Source organism: Lepidothrix coronata, unplaced genomic scaffold (genome assembly GCF_001604755.1).
Source record: "Lepidothrix coronata isolate B3197 unplaced genomic scaffold, Lepidothrix_coronata-1.0 Scaffold19, whole genome shotgun sequence".
Lineage (NCBI taxonomy): Eukaryota > Metazoa > Chordata > Aves > Passeriformes > Pipridae > Lepidothrix > Lepidothrix coronata.
In genome coordinates, this window is record NW_016690199.1 from 5167218 (window position 1) to 5175234 (window position 8017).

An 8017-nucleotide genomic window follows, 5' to 3' on the forward strand; every position below is an offset into this window, starting at 1 on the left:
TCCCTTTTGAGCAATTGATAATAAAAATTAATTTGCATGATATTACAGGCTGCGGGCTAAATTGCATGGCTGAATGATTATTTAGGGACATTCAAAGCTGCTAAAACTAGATGCAAGTTCAGAAAACCTGGCATTGCCTGATTTTGCAGATCAGTAAGTCATCAGAGAACAGAGAAATTGAAGAGCTTGTGGCACCACACAGGATACTGGGTAGTGGTGGGACTGAATGCCATATGATGCAGATCTCAGTATTAAGTCACAGAATTATAGAATAACCAGAGTTAGAAGGGGCTCATAAGGATCATTGACTCCAGCTCCTGGTTCTGCACAGAGCAGCCCCAGGAATTGCACCATGTGCCTGAGAGAGTTGTCCAAAAGCTTCTTAAACTCTGGCAGGTGTCATGGCCACTTCCCTGGGGAGCCTGTTCCAGTGACCAACAACCTTTTCCTAATATCCAAGCTAAACCTTCCCTGACACAACCACAGGCCATTCCCTTGGGTCTCGTCACTGGTCACCACAAAGAAGAGATCTGTGTCTGCCCCTCCGCTTCCCCTCATGAGGAAGCTGCAGACTGTGAGGAGGTCTCCCCTCAGTCTCCTCTTCTCCACAGAGTGACCTCGTCCACTCCTCATATGGCTTTCCTTCTAGACCCTTTGCCAGGTCCCTTCACAGGACACAGAGTAAAGAGACAGGTCCCATTGATAGCTCTGACAAAAGGTTTGCCTGTCCCTCTGATCTTTACTCCCAGAGCAATAGCTCAAGCCGACCCCAGAGGGACCCAGAGGTGTTGCAACATCTGCCAATGACCTTGGTAGCTGGTGACTGTCTTTGTGTCAACCCCTTCAGCAGATGGGTATGAAGAGAAGACAGAGTAGGAAGGTGTTAGGTACATGTGGGCTGTGAGAGGCCAGTGGTTCAGTTTGTAAGTGTAGATTTGGTGGCACTTGAGGAGGGCTGAGCACTGACATCTGCTCAGGACAGGCAGGAAGGTTACTGCCAGCCACAGGGCTTGGCCGACCATCACTACAGCCACAGGTTTGGCTCCTCAGCTCTCTCAGCTGTTCCTGTCCAACAGAGGCAGCTGTGTCCTGGGGAGGAGGGATGGGTGTGTAGCAACATCAGGTGAACTGCTGATAGGAACGTAGAATATTTGAGCTGTTTCACTTTCTGTGTATAAAGCTCAGTGTCAGCACCAGAAATGCAACACAAAAGCAAATGTCAAAAAGGAGAAGAGGCAAGAACTGAAGAGTTACAGCTTCTGGTAACTACACGCATGTTTCCACCCATTAGTTTGAAGATGTAATCCCTAAATCATGCCAGCCTCGATGATATGCATTATGCAAACCACTACTGTCTTCAGGAGCTGCAAGTAAAAATACTGTTGTTAAACTCATACTCTTACATCATGTATGATTTTTGTCCAATTTGTTAAGCAGCAGTGTACAGTGTCATTTTGTGTGGGCATTATTTGGAAGTCTTTTGTAATTTTAAACATTTCTGAAATGCTAGGCATATAAATTGCTGCTTTTAAGTTTGGGGTGAAAAGGGAAAAAAAATAGGAGCGCCACTGCCAACGTATCATCTCAATGCCATGCTCTTAGCAGGGGACACTTAAAAGCTGCTCAGAAACATTCTTCCTGCCCTAAGAAGAGACAGCCAAAATCTGTCTGTGAGGACACTGTCTCTTGGAACAGATCCCACTGGTGAGAAACTTTGTCAGTCCCACCAGTGTACAGAAGTGTGGATGTCAGATGTCAGATGTGGAAAGGTAGAACACTTTACTGAGGAAAAGGAGGTACTCTCAGGACAGTAAAGATGGAGGGGTTCAAATTTTGGGGACTGAGCATATAAATCTTCTTGTGTAACTTCAGCTCAGACAGATAATGTGGCTATGCCTACGTTTGTGGTGGAACAAGAACTAGAACAGAAGTCTAGGGTCTCCTACAACCCAGCAAGAGACACTTCTCCCCCTTGGTGAATCCATCCTCTTCTGAATCATTTATGGATGTTTTGAGGCTGCTTATGAAGTTCAGAGGCATTAGGCTGAAGAAGGAGAGTGCAGAGAGGCATTGCATGTGCTGTCAGCCCCCCGGGGTGTGTCCATCTGCTCTCGTGCGCTAACGAAGACCTGCTGCGTGATGCCTTTCAGGAAGCTCCAATCTGCAGGGTCTTTTGCATTAATCTTTAATATGCACTCTGTGTGCTAGTCATGTAGGAATTCAGACAGAAACTAAGTTGCTTAGCAAAGATGGAGCATATTAGCTGACTTCTTCTCCAGACTGTGGACTGAATCCAGCAGCCTCTGGTGCAGAAGAGACCAACTTGGGCACTCTTTTGCAAAATTTTCTGAGCATGTCACCACTGTAAGGGATCCCATCCTGTGTTTTTTTATCTTGCCTTTTGTTGAGCTACCTGATCTCTCCAAGAAGACACAGGAAGAAAGTTCTCAATGGAGATCCAGCAAAGCTGTCAAGAAATGCACACCAGAAGAATGGGGTCACAAGCACTTCAGAAGTAAGCTCCAGTAACAGTCCAAATGTCCATATTCAGTGTATTACCCAGGAAGAATCAGGTCTACAAAGTCAAAGGAATTATCTCTGTACATACCTGATCTTAGAGGAAGATCAGTTTGGAGATTCATGAGCACAACTTCACCAGATCTGGTCAAGCAGCATGGATACAGCTGGGGCTGGTTTATGCTTTTGTGATAAAAGTTGATTATGTGTTAGTTTTCACATTAGACACTAGAGATTCCTACTCTTTCACATATATTGTTTGCAGAGCATTTTGCTTTGAGTTGGTAGCAAAGCATTACTCAGAGGGTAATCGTATCCTTCTAAATAAAAAAATAAATCCACAAAGAGAAGATACAGCTTAACTATAGGATAATTGAGCGTACAAACTGTTACATGTTCTTGGCAGCCTGTAGGAAGACTGGTAGATCAAAGAAGACTGAAATATCAACATGAGTATCTTGGGTGTAGTGACAATCACAGTAAATTTGGAGGGGAAATGAGATCTTCAAGTTTCTTCTGAAATTTTCCTCTGGAGCAGAGTTGATGGTCAGTCTAGAAATGTTTAGTATTTGATGTTTGGCATCATATGCTCTGTGCCTATCTCTCATTCATTTTGTGTGTGTTTAACTGTGTAAATTCACTACTCTGCAGTGGTACAGTATTTACAAACCTACCTACTGCCATGCAACGCCTATAGCATATGTTGCTACAGAAGCTCTGTTGTTTATGAACACTCCAGGCACGATCGCATTATAGTGAGAGCTGTGTTCTGCTCTGGTGTAAAGCATGGACCTTATCCTGCCATCTGCTAAGAGCTCACATTGTCCTGTGTTAAAGACACAAAACAGTTGCCTATAGATTTTTCTTTCCAAGTAAGAATAGTTCTACAAGCGGAAGATTTTGTTAAAATGTAGCAGCATCTGGTTCTCATTTTTGGAATCAACCATTTATCCAATATTCTAAGAGTGAGACTCAAAAGGTCAAATGACTTCAGTTCACACATGGAGCTGGTGGACCAGGTTGATTTACATCTCAAGATGCTCTTCATTCTCTCCTTTGGCCAGCAGATGTTACAGAACAATAAAAGAGAGAATTTCCAACATTAACGCAGTATTGCCTCTCTCTTCTCATGTAACCTGTACCCACCTATATATTAAGACTCTGTAAGATCCTATCATGGTGTTTTCCCAAGCCTGTAGATGTTTTCTGATTAGATATGTGTGCTGGATTCAGCCAAATCCCCACTTAAGTGCTGTACTCTATGTATCTAGGTCATTTGTACAAGATTTTTATTGTAAATCTGGAATAATAAGCACAGCTCTTGGTAGAGTTCTGCATGGCAGAAACACTTAATGTCTTTGAATAAGTGCATGCAAGCTTCTCTGGAGGGGAAAAAAACCCCACCAAAAACCAAATTAGTTAATTTGTCTATAGTTTTTCTGGCAACTCGAGAGTAACCAGGAAAGATAACTGGAGAGACTCACAACTGTTGCTTTTACTCTACTTTTAGGCAAATGTGTTGTGCAGTTCTTGGACCATTTCACCTGATTCCTTTCATCTCAGCCCACTCTTGGTTTGGTCCTGCAGTCGTGAATGCAGCTAAAACTTGCTGGTTTTGTCCTTGCCAGAGCCAGCTCACCCACGCAGCTGGGATCCCTGTGAGGGCTATAGGGGGAAGCAGGGCTGGTGGCAGAGGGGAGAGGGGCAATATACAATAATGCACTCCAAAGTGGGGCAGGCACATCTTGAGCCTCAGGCAGGGTATGGACCAGGCACACCTGTGTGGGTAAAATGCTGCAGGCATCTCCTGTTGATTTCCTCCCAAACCTCGTGTTTTCTTCTAAGGTATTTCCAGTACAAAACAACCAAAAGGCAGTTGCTACTCTGAAGAGTTTAAAATTGAATCACTTGGAAGGAAAGCTTTGGCTGGCTTACAACAGTGGTTATCATGACCCGGGCCAGATGCTGGGTTGTGACAAAATCACCTATTGCAAAAACAAGGTAATTACACGTCTGGGTTATTTGTGAGCTGGATCAGTTCTTTCCTATTTGCTGGAATGAGATGCAAGCACCTAAGCAACGCTATTCACACAGTGAGGCCTGGCCAGCAGCACTCCTGCCCAAACTCGCTGAGGCTCTGCACGTGAGAAGGGCACACACCACTGTTAGAGACCAGAAAAACTTTGGAGAATGCAAGGAAAAGTGTACTGACTCAGCGAGCTGGCCTTGACTGGGACAGCAGCTTAGCATGAAGGACCATCTCTTGTTCTGCTTATTTCAATAAATTACTGAGCATTTCTATAAAGCAAGTGCTTAAAATACCCTCATTTTATTCCTTCTTTCTTCCCCTTGGTACCCAAACTCATCCATCAGCTACAGTGGACTCTAAGCAATGCCAGGAAATTGAGAGGATTACTATCAGTGGATCTGTAAGCACGGTTTGTACCCACACCAAAACTTTACATTTTTTAAGAGCTTCTTTTTCACAGAATGCATATGAAAACTGTACAGATGATTTCTAGCAGGACAGTGGTTCATGCTGAGCCAGCAAATAATTCTCTAGTCTTATTTTGAATCACTCTTGGAACAAGTCTGAGCTCTGCGTGTACAAACTGGGCCAAAAAAATATGGGTGGGGAAAAAGACACAACGCCCTTTGTCCTCTCTGGAATTTGTTTAAAACCTCAGGGATGAATAAGGCACTTTATTTAACCCATCTGCCTATAAATAGGCAGCAGCACCTTAGCCTCTGTGTGAACTAGGGAATTCAGATGTGCCTGCTCAGTTACAATCCCACTTGAGAGCACAGCTTCAGTCTGAGATGTATCCCTGGGCTAAAGGGTCATTAAAGGGAACTGAGGGCACCAGGTTTGGTCCAAAGAGAGACCTTCAGCTAAAAAGAAGGTGCTGAGGCCAGCAGGAGTCAACGGCCTGCTTTGCTTTTTCTCATGTTTTCTGGTTGCTTGGTGCTTTAAGCACCAAGTCTTCCTGGCATTTAGCATCCCAAAACCAATCTTCATTTTTTTCCTTGTTCCTACTGGAGCAAAATTGGTTTCAGTGCTGTGGGAGTGACTGTTCATCCCTGTGGTACCTGGGGGGCTTCATGATGGAAAAGGCACCAGGAGCTGCTCTTCCCCCTGTGCAGAGATCCTTCACGGAGTGGGGTTAGCTCCTTCTCTGCCAAGGGATGCTGTCCAAGCATCACAACTCTGGGCCACATTAACCAAAACCAGGATGGACAGAAAAACCTGAGATTTAGAGAAACCTCTTCTACAGCAGAATCCAGCCCTCAGGTTCATTAGGAGGGGGAGGATGACCTGCCCCAGCCACATGCATGTCCTGCAGGGGAACAGGAGTGCTAGTGGCTGATCATGGCCATTTAGAATTAAAAAAACAACTATGCTGCTTCAAGAGCCAGTGCACTCTACAGCTATGTGGAGACCATTCTTGTGTCTAGTTCACTTTGTCTTGTCTCAGTTGTAAATTGTGGGGAAAAAAGCTAGTTGCTTCCCCACAAGCATGCAAGTTAGGAGTTAAAGACCAGTACCAGTGAAAGAGCAACTGAGTTGCTGGTTTTCCAGCCATGTTCAGTTTATTTTGTTCTGCCCCTGTGTTGCAGTTCTGTACTTGCCATATCTCACCACCCTGAAGGTGCATGTATGAGGCTGTCAAGGGAAGGCTGAGCTGATGAGAGAAATTCCTGTGCTTTTACTTCTTGTTCAAATCATCATCAGTGAATAGCTGACAGCAACAATAGGTTTTTCTGAGGTTTCTGGTGCTGGAAAACTGGAGCTTTGCCCAGATCTGGGGTCTGGCTGTATGTCCCAACAGCATTCCAGTCCCGAGGGTTTTCTTGGCTTCATCACCTACTGAATAGTAATGCGTGGGGGCACAGTTGTCAGGGGTATGGAGGACACGTGGGTATGTGACAATATCCAAACTATCTTTCACAAATTAAATGACTAATTCATAAAGACAATTTGTCACACTCCAGGAGCCATGCTGAAGCTGAATGCTGGCTTGATTGCAAACATCCATTTAATGGCCGGACTCAGTGCAATCATGGGCATTTTAAACAGATTTTCTTTGGTGTGTGGGCGCAAATTTTCAGGCAGGATGAAAAGATCCCTGTCCTTTCTGGTGTGAGGTCTGGGGTTTGAAAGCTGAGCGTGAGATCAGCCCCTAGTCCATGGCTCCACCTCCATAGAGACCCCTGCTCCTCTGCCCCTGCCCACACCCTCACTGGGCTCAGGGAGGGTCTCCAGAAGGGAGGTCTGCTAAGGTTGGATGGGAAGTTTTTGGGCTCTTCATGGCAGAATTGTTGGAGAAAATGAAGGAAAGTATCTTATGAGTGTTCTTAAGAGGAAAACTGCAATTTTTAAATGTTTTAAATTTATTTTTCAATTTTATTTTTTTTTTAAGAAAGAAAAAGCAAAACAAAGAAAGAATATGTTAAAATCCTCATTTTCCAGAACTGGGTGAATTTAAACTATGGAGACTTACTGTCTCTGAAACAAAAGCCATAATATGTGTTCAAAGACAGAGGAGAGAAGGGTGTCTTGCATTAATTTATGGTGGAAGCAGTGCATATGACATGAGCCTTTATAACATAAACGTGAGGGATGTGCTGTTTGTTATGGGAATCATGGCTCCCTGTGGCTGTCAGGGATCACCTTTCTCCCAAAAGAATTCACAAAAATACTGGATTTGGAAAAAACTAAACAGATGATAAAAACACAAATTAGGATTGATTTAATTTAGACGTGACATTTTTCGGTTTAACATCATAAAAAAGTTAGTTTCATCTCTTACTGGTGGTTTAAATAAAAGCTTATTCCACTGAAAACATTACTTGCTTCTTTAGACAGGAGCATCAAGCAGAATACATCTAAAAGAAAAATTACTAAGCAGATGTCTGATTAAAAATAAATGAAAATGTCTCAAGTCAATGGAATAACCTGAGGATCCAGTGAATATAAGTTTAAAATACAAATGTTAGGAGTAAGACAACAGTGTTCCCACACTCATCCTGTTTAATTAATTACAGATAAACTCCCTATGCTCATTCTATTTAATTAATTACAGATAAACTCCCCCTGCCTTCTGACTCAAGGAAAGAGAACAGCCAGGACTCAGCACGGATCTCACAGCAACATAAAATAGGCACCAGTTGAAATTGCATCCTCTGGAGCCATCAGGTAGCACCTGTTGCATCCTTGTGTGGCTGAACACCATACACCACACAGGAAAACCACAGGGGGAAGGGACAGTTTCTACGGAGGTGAGGAGAAGGCAGTGTCAGTCCCTCTGTCATCCCACCCTCAGAGTAACGTATGCCTGGACACGACATTTTCCATGCACGGTGCATGGAAACTCCAGTACTGAGTGACATTAAGCATCAGGTTTGCAAGCCCCACGGTGCCAAAGCTGGGCTCACTGCCTCCAGCCTGGGATACAGCCAATTTCCCTTGCTGTGCCACCACTGCCCATCAGGCACAGCC